General features: G+C 37.1%; 1 pseudogene across 1 annotated transcript; it reads left to right on the top strand.

Moving 5' to 3' along the window:
* The first annotated feature begins 391 nt into the window (after positions 1 to 391).
* LOC308337459 (14-3-3 protein epsilon-like) lies at positions 392 to 1,035 on the top strand (annotated as a pseudogene). The gene has a single exon. The product of its transcript is annotated as a 14-3-3 protein epsilon-like (transcript).
* The last annotated feature ends 8,776 nt before the right edge of the window (positions 1,036 to 9,811 follow it).

The raw sequence follows: 9,811 nt of genomic DNA on the forward strand, positions 1-9,811 counted from the left end.
GGCTGAGTGTCTGACTCTCCATTTCGGCTCAAGTCATGATCTCGGGGTCATGAGAATGAGCCCCAAGTTGGGTTCTGTGCTCAGTGCAGAGTCAGCATACTATTCTCTCCCTTTCCATCCGCCCCTCCTCACTGCCCTGCTCGTGCACACACACAATCTCTCTCCAAAAAAAAAAAAAAGATTTTCCTCACTAATAAATGGAGAGAGAGGTATTGAGAGAGAGTGAGTAAGATATGTTATCTGGTTCCATCTGTCACATAGACCCCACTGGAGCTGGCACCACTATGGATGCTCACAAAATCTGATGTACCAGGTGAGGCTGGCCAATCAGCCCTGTTGATAGCATGAAATGGTAGAATTAATGAAGTAAGTAGCAGGGATAAACGTTGAGATGATATTCAAAGAAACAAGTCTATCTGTCACATACAGAAGTGTGATTGGAGCTAGCTAGAAGATCCTCCTGGAGAATAATCAGCAGCATTGGACAGGTAGAAGAAAACAAGGAAGGAGTAGGCAAACTGAAAATAATTCAGGAACATTGGCAGATGGTTGAGATTGAGCTAGGGTTAATATTTTATGAGAGTTTGGAAACACTGGACAAACACTTCATTCCAGTGTCTAACACTGGTGAGTCCAATGTTTTCTATTATAAAACAAAAGGGGACTATCACAGGTATCTGGCTGAATTTCCTGCAGGAAGGAGGCTGTGGAGAATAGCCTAGTGGCTTGAAAGCTGCTAATGATATTGCAATGATAGAACCTGGACCACCACCTCTCATTCACTCAGCTCTTGCTCTCAATTTTTCTGTATTCTACTATGAAATTCTTAATTCCTCTGACCATGACTTCAGGTTGGCCAAAGTGGTCTTTGATGATGTAGTTACAGAAATGGATGTGCTTGAGTGAAGTAAGTTCTAGGGACTCTCTACACTTATGATGCAGTTGTTACATGATAATCTGACACTGTGGACTTCAGACATGCAGGGTGAGCAAAATAAAGAATTTATGCATGATATAGAAGATGAAAATCAGTGAGACCTAAAAGCCAACAAGAGAAACCATCTCTGACCCCCCCCCCCACTCCTTCCCATCCCCACCCCACTCTTTGGAAATTCCCCATTACCAGTGAGAAACACCAAATTTGTCTTTTACATTTGGTCTCAGAATTTAGGTTTCTGCCCCACTGGTTTTTAAAGAAATACTTTTTCAAAAGTTCTTAAAGACAAGAATGGATTTCTGCGGATTTTACTGGTTCCAGCTTTTTGGTTCTTTAAGACACTACTGCAGGACTGCAGAGTAGCTTTTTCAGCATTACTATATTATCTCCTGCCAGATGGGGCAAGATTACCATTAGAAATGGAAATTACATTTAAAAGCCATTTGACTTCTAGGTGATGCAAGCATCTAAGAGAGGTTAATCACACTATGGAGGCATAACTGGTATCATTTTTCCTTTCTTTAATTGGTTAAATCAAATTTTATGCCAATGTTTAAAATTAATTGGGTGTTAGCTTGAGGTGGCTAAGGTTGTTTGGGGAGTTTGTTGTTATGGTTTTGCTGTAAAAAGTGCTTCAGACTCTCCTGAAATGTTGCTGAAAAGCATGATGTGCTAACAGGTCAACAACTGTTGAATCTCATTCTTGCCTAACTTTATACTCTTTCTCTAAAACAAGTTAGCATTGTAGGTGGTGTGGAAATGTCTGTGTGGGTGTTCAATTCTTTGTTTTTTTTTTTTTTTCTTTTTCCCTTTCTGCCATGTGCCCTCCCCTACTTCATTTCCTCAACTTTTTTGGTTCAGTGTGTAACTTGAAACTCATTTGTACTATCAGATATGTGCCTGGAGCCACAGATACAGAATCTGTATTGTTCTTACATCAACACAGCATAGAATTAACAGCAAACCTAAATAAAACAAACATAAATTAAAAATGTGAAATACTATTGCATTTCCATCTTTTGTACTTTGAAACTAAAACCTCTAGTCAAATAAACAACTAGATAGGTGATAGGTAGATAAACACATACACAGACAATGAGGAGAAAGTATCTACCCTTTATTTCTACTTTTGGGTGTAGCTATGTAAGGACTTAATGAGACATGACACAATAGACATATTGATCATGGAAGAAAAAAATGAAGGCAAAAGTCTTCTCCTAAAGATAGTGATGTGAAGAGATATAAAGGGCCCAGATCCTGGTGGACATTGTTGAGCCATGGTACCAATTCTGGAACAACCTCTTTTGGATTGCTTTTAATGTGAGGAAAATAAAAACAAAACAAAAACGGAAACACCTTTTTAAATTACTTATTCATTTTATTTTTTTAATTTAAATTTAAATTTTTAAAATTATGTTCAGTTAGCCCCTATATAGTACATCAGTAGTTTTTGATGTAGTGTTCAATGATTCATTAGTTGCATATAATATCCAGCGGTTATCACAACAGGTGCCCTCCTTAACATCTATCACCCAGCTACCCCATACCCTCCACCCCCATCCCCTCTGAAACCCTCAGTTTGTTTCTTGGGGTCTATAGTGTCTCATGGTTCATCTCCCTCTCATTTCTCCCCCTTCAGATTTCCCTCCCTGCCCTTTGGTCCTCCATGCTATTGCTTATGTTCCACATAAGAGTGAAGCCGTATGATACTTGTCTTTCTTTGCTTGACTTACTTCACTTAGCATAATCCTTTCCAGTTCCATCCACGGCAGTGCAAATGGTGGGTATTCATCCTTTCCAATGGCTGAATAATATTCCATTGTGTATATGGATCACATCTTCTTTATCCATTTGCTTGTTGAAGGACATCTTAGTTCCTTCCACTGTTTGGCTATTGTTGACATTGCTGCTATGAACACTGGGGTACATGTGCCCTTTCTTTTCACTACATCTGTATCTTTGGGATAAATACCTAGTAGTGTCATTGCCGGGTCATAGGGTAGCTCTATTTTTAACATCTTGAGGAAACTCCATACTGTTTTCTAGAGTGGTGGTACCAGCTTGCATTCCCACCAACAGTGTAAAAGGGTTCCCCTTTCTCCACATCTTTGCCAATATTTGTTGTTTCCTATTTTGTTAATTTTTGCCATTCTAACTGGTGTGAGGTGGTATCTCATTGTAGATTTGATTTGTAATTCCCTGATGGCTAGTGATGTTGAGTATTTTTCCATGGAAACACCTATTTTTAAACAACTTTAAACCATTCATTCTTTGACTTATAGCCATAGTGGTCTTCTTATATCTAAATATCTATAACAGTCCTTCTTTATCCAAAGTTAAAATCATGATGGATACCTCTCTATTGTTTTGTCGTTATAAACTTTTCTTGGAACAGTGAAGCCTTTTGATTTGCAGACTCAGGACTTCTGTCATTTTTGGAAGATCTTCTTCTTTTACACTTGTCAATGTTTTGTCCTTGTTGCTAAATTCTTTTTTTCTTCTTCTTCTTCTTATGAGGCATTTCAGTTATCCAGATTTTGAATCCCAATTTTTATAAGTATTCAACCTGTTTTATTCATAATGGGCTTTCTTCCTTATCCTTTTTGGCATTATCTGTTATGCACTCACTCTTGTCTTCCATTCCAGTTTTCACCAACAAAAAACCCCACCAATTTTTTACTTTAATTGCATTTTAACATTAGGTGATACTATGTTATTTCCTCAATTTGTTTCCTGGCTGACATAATGCTCTCAGCTGTCCATTCAATTTGAGAAATAGCAGTGAGGGTTTTTTTTTTTTTTTTAATTCTTTCTTATCTTTGTATCCCACCAAATTACATTGCTCTCTCTATAGATGATTCTTAGTGTATTCATTTTTTAAATTTCAATTTTGTTAGTGAATATAGTGCAGTATTGGTTTCTGCAGTAGAATCTAGTCAATCATCACTTACGTACAACACCCAGTACTCATCACATTTTAGTACCCATTACCTGTCTAGCCCATCCCCCACCTACTTCCTCTATCAAACCTCAGTTTGTTCTCTATTAAGAGTTACTTATGGGGGACACCTGGGTGGCTGAGTTGTTAAGCGTCTGCCTTCGGCTCAGGCTCAGGGCATGATCCCAGCGTCCTGGGATTGATCCCCACACTGGGCTCCCTGATCAGTGGGAAGCCTGCTTCTCCCTCTCCCACTCCTCCTGATTGTATTCTCTCTCTTACTGTCTCTCTCTCTCTCTCTCGATCTGTCAAATAAATAAAATTTTTTTAAAAAAGAAAAAAAAGAAGAAGAAGAAGAAGAGTCGCTTATGGCTGGGTGCCTGGGTGGCTCAGTCAGTTAAGTGGCTGCCTATGGATTGGGTCATGATCCCAGGACCCTGGGATTGAGTCCCTCATTGTTTGGCAGGGAGCCTGCTTCTCCCTCTCCTCCGTCCTCATGCTCTTTCTCACTATCCTTGTCTGTTTCTCTTAAATAATAGTAAATAAAATCTTTTTTTTTAAGTATCACTTATAGCTTATTTCCTTCTCTCCATTTTTTTCTTTCCCCACTTCCCTTTTCCCTCCTCCTTTTTCTTTCTTAAATTCCCTTAGTGTGTACTTCTAATGTCATCCAAAATACTTTATATCTACATGGTATTCTTCCAAATTGTGTTATATGATTGGGAGACTGCATAATTTAAATGATACTTTAATTTTGTTTACCCTTTCTATGTTCTCCTTGGGAAGGAGTGATAAACCTGAATTTATACCACTTTCATTCTTTTTTTTAAAGATTTATTTATTTGAGAGAAAGAAAGAGCACGTACACGGGAGGAGGGGCAGAGGGAGAAGAAGGGGAAGAGGACAGAGCCTGACATGGGGCAGGATCCAAGAACCCCAAGATCATGACTGAGCCCAAATTAAGTGTCAGAAACTTAACTGACTGAGCCATCCAGGAGCCTCTATACCACTTTCATTCTTAAAACATATACTGGTCTCTGCTGTGGTTATTTTGTCTTTTTGTGGTCATAATTTGTCTTTTTTTTTTAAGTTTTTATTTATGTATTTGACAGAGAGGGAGAGAGAGATCGTAAGTAGGCAGAGAGGCAGGCAGAGAGAGAGCCCAATGGCTCTGAGATCATGACCTGGGCCAAAGGCCAAAGGCAGAGAGGCTTAACCCACTGAGCCATCCAGGCACCCCATAATTTGTCTTTTGTCCATAAAGAAAGGAAAGTTTTCTTGGCTTCCACCTTAGTACAGTTATTCCAATCTTTGAATACTGCTTTCATATACCATCTTAACCTTAGCTTTATACTAAGTAGTTCTAAGAAAGAGAAAAATAATGTAAAACAAATAAAGGAATAGGAATTGTTTAGTCATGTGATATATTTTTATTGTGAAACTTCCACAATTTTTAATATGGCTTTGAAATTGGTATTTTTACAATTTCATATGAGAACAGAAGCCTATATTCTTGTCCGTTTGTATGTTTCTGTCTTCATTCACATCACTTAGTGATTTATGGGGTGATGTTTCATAGACCAATATAACTGAAACTCATAAATGAAACAAATATGTTGTTTATTTCACACAGTGACCTTATGAAACCATACACATATTCTAACTTTATTGACATTGCTGCAAATCTAGGTGCATTGCAATTTTGGTAGCTGCCATCAGAACCAGTTGATGTATCACATAAGAAAATAACTTTCATTATCTTATAATTACACTTCAATTTAGATTCTAAGCAGTAATGTGAAATTTGTCTCCTAACCTCTTTTTCTAGACTTGACTTTTGAAGGCAATTTACACCTTCATGTTTTTTATTCCTCCTTACGCTAGTTTATTTTCTTCTGCCATCTAGGGCAGAGTTTTTAAGATAAGTGCTTTAATCACAAGCACAAACAATGCCATGTACCATGCTGTGGAAATTAATGTAAATCACAAAAATAAATTTTTAATGTTAAAAAATTTTATTTCTGCATTAATGGTGTATTACATAGTATAATAAGTATATTCCTTGAATAGTTAGAGAGCAGCGTTTTTTTTGTTTTATTTTGTTTTGAGTTCCAGCTGATAAATACCAAAGAAAGTTTGTACCAAGGGAGAGGTTTTCACATTTGTGTCATAAGTTGCAGATTTTTATGTTCCATTTGAAATATACTTGGATGTAAACCAACATCCCAAATACTGAATTTTTCACTGTGCCTAATGAGGTCTCCCTTTTTTCTTTATTTCCTTCCTTCCTTCTCACTTTCTTTAACGTATCAGTAAATTCATTGTAGATATTTCTTGGAAAAAACAGATGGTTGGGCCATCATAAATTAACATTCTGGTTTGAAAATGAGAAGAAAATAAAAATAATTTGCACTTCTGGATTGTAGAGCAGACAAGGCACAGTAGAAAATTTGTATATATATTTTGACTATGATTAGGAAAATCAATCATATGAAAATCAACCAAAATCAATCACTGGCTCTTAACTTGACTGTTAAGGTGACAGCAGTGACCCAGGCCGGCTAAATTTCAAAGGTAGTGGGGAAAGGATAGGTGAACAGGAAGAATGCAAATGATTTGCTGACATCACTATAAAACGAATTCCTGAGAGTGACAGTCAACAGCTTACATTGGAATAGTCACAACGTGGTTGTGGTTAACACAATCAAACATGGTTAACTTATGCTTTACCTTGGCTACCAACAGAGTCCTAAAGAATCTAATCTAGTGTGTAAAGCCACAGAAACAGGAGGCTTCAGAAAGTGCTAACTGGCGATTTCAGATTGATTGAAGCAATATATGTTTATAGGTCTTATGTCGAATTTTGAGCAAGACTCCTAGCAGGTGGAAGAAATATAGACAAAGGTAACTGGTGATACGTGGAAAGTTTTCCAAGGCCCCAAACATACTCCACTCTCCAATATTCAGGATCCAGACAAGGCTTCAGTTCCACTGAAAAAATCACACCCAGAAACCAGGACCAAGCTGGATAGGACAAATTGGATAATTCGAAATCTCACTCAGTGACTGAAATGCGCCTCCTTGTGTACACTTTGCCTTGGTCAGGTATAGCTTCAGATCTGGCAGTAGGAAGATGTAAGTGCCTACAAATGAGCAATACTCAAGGAGGATTACAAAACACGTTAGTTGTTGGAGATTAAAGATCCCCTTTTTTTTTTCAATTTGTATATCTTATGGATTTTATCACAGTGCCCACCCATTGGTAAATGACTCTTTAACTAGAGAATATCTGGCTTCGCACAAAGCATAATATGATAAGGTTTAAATGAAATAATATTTTCTATGCAATACTTCTTTACAAGGCTGGCCAGAGGCCAAAATATAAATTAGGTAAAATCTGCCTTTGGGGACTTTTCATTTTGACATGGCCTCCCTATCTTTGAATGCTTGAGGATTCTCAGTGGGAACTGGGAGGCAAATTGGATTTTGTCAAGTCAGTTGATTCCTCATCTGTTTTCAAAGTTTATCTCCAGCAAAGTGGTGAAGGATGTCAAGTTGGTCCTCTGTTTGCCCCATCTTTCTATCCCTTCTGTTGTTGTTCTCAAACAGTCCCCTACTGTGCCTTCTGTCTTCCTCTGCTTCCCTTACATTTCATGAGACCAAGACAGAAAATCATTTTAGAGCTATTTCTCCACATTTCTACTCATTCCACTGACATTAAATTAACAATAAAATAAATTCCTACAATATGGTTACTGATATATTTCTTCTCCAGGGTAAGAGAACACCTAATACAGTCAAATCTAATTCTTAGGAAAACTCATAAAAGTTGATGCAAACGGTCTTGGCCTTTTTAGGAATGTGGAATAAAGACTGGAGAGAAAAGAACCTTTTGAGCTTTTGGAAGCACAACATATAGGCAGCTACCTAGCCTACAGAACTGGTCATGACAGTGTACTCAGCTACAACTCAAAAATATCATGAAAATATTTCTACTAGACTTATAGATATAAATGTAAAATACACATGTAAAAAGTTGGAGATGGAGAACTATCAGCTTCTCCATTGAAGAAAACATTTATTTTACTTTGGCATTTATGAAAAATGAATGACTTTTATATATGCTGACACATCTTAATAGCCTACCTTCTGCCATCCACTGATGTCTAATTGGACTGTTGTCACTAATGCTGTTACCATTGGTTCCTATGTTACTATGCTTACAGAGTAAAAATCAAGCTGAAAGAAAAATATTAAGAACAGCAGTCTATATAAGTGTAGTGCTTTTAAATTTTTCAACGCCTGTCCTCATCTAGCAACTTCATCCTCTTTTCAGAACAACTCTGTCAGAGAATGTGTGTATGATCCACACTTTATAGATAAGGAAATGGAAGCACAGAAGCTATGACTTGTGATTAATCACACAGCTAATTAGTAGCAGAGAAGGACTCGGTGCTCCGTATCTTCCTGTTGTACACCATGCTGTTTCTACTATAAACAATTAAAAATTGAAGAAAAATTAAAGAAAACTATTAATTTTTGTTTCCTCTTTCCATTTGAAACAGAAGCAGTCATCATAATAGTATCTATAATCAGTGTTTTGGGACTATTCTTGTCTATCCAAAAGGAAGGCTACCATAAACACATACTATTTATCTGACATGGCTTATTAGTTCATAAAGGCTAATGCTCTGGTTAACTGGTGACCAGAAAGAGTTAATCAGTGCTTCCTGAAAGCTCTGTTTACTTTCACAGAATCATTAGGGATGGAAAGAACAGGTAATTATCCAATAATAAGATAACTGAATTTTCCTTTAAACGAGTGCTAATTGTTACAATAAATGTTCTACCTATATTTATTATACTGTAAATAACAGGTTAACATTATTGGCTTTTTATATGGTGGAGTATTTTACTTTAAAAATACTTCGGTATAAACAGTATGATATAAATGCGTGTACAAATTAAAACAATGTCACTGTAGGGACAGTTAATTAGCGTTTGAAGTAACTTACGTTGGAATCCACAAAACAGAAATAGTTACTTAGCATTTCTGATATTATTGTCAAAATCTATACCAGAGATTTTGTAATTAAAATAAGAGATGTTAGAGATGTTACTATGTGTCACTACTGGAGAGTTGAAGAGAGACGGCTGATTAGAAAGAGTGCACAGATCATGCTACCCTTAGGAGAAGCAGGTATATGAATCTGACAATCCCAGCAACATATGATCCTCTGTGCAGAGCTCAACGTCTAGATCCCCATTGATTGTGTCCCTCCACTTCACAGAGGACTCTGCCCCCTGTGATGAGACGACCACATTGGCTGCTCCTGCTGGAGGAATATCATTGTATCTGCCCTAGAATAAATCTTTCCTACAACCTATTAGTTTGTGTGTCTCAGTGTGGAGTGGAAATTCACTTGAGCTACATGTGGTCATGAATGTTTGGACAAATATTTGTCCATATAACAGAATTTGATCAAAGACCTATTTTCAATGAAGCATAACACCGAGTGGTGAAGTTCGGGGGTAGGAACTGTACAGCCTCTGCCAAATTCTAATCACTTAAGGCTCTCTATTTACTGAAAGACTTGGGGATTGTTACAAGGTGAAATTGCCATAGGACTCTTACGAAAGACTGCGATGCACTGAGAAGCATATTACCTACTTTCTCTTAATCTTTATAGCACTCCTATAGTTTTTTATTTTTTTTATCTTATTTTGATTGTCCTCATTTTTCTGATAAGGGAAGTGAAACTGAAAAGAATTAGATAACTTGGCCAAGATTTCAGAGCTGTTAAGTTGTAGAGCTGAAATTTTATCCAGATCTATTTACTGCAAAATGTAAATATGGTTTAATGTTTGCCAAAATGTAAGGCATGTACATCTGCACTGCACTTGGATTATTTTGGGTGATGCACAGAGATAGCCTT

This window comes from Martes martes (assembly GCF_963455335.1).
Source record: "Martes martes genome assembly, chromosome: X".
Taxonomy (NCBI): domain Eukaryota; kingdom Metazoa; phylum Chordata; class Mammalia; order Carnivora; family Mustelidae; genus Martes; species Martes martes.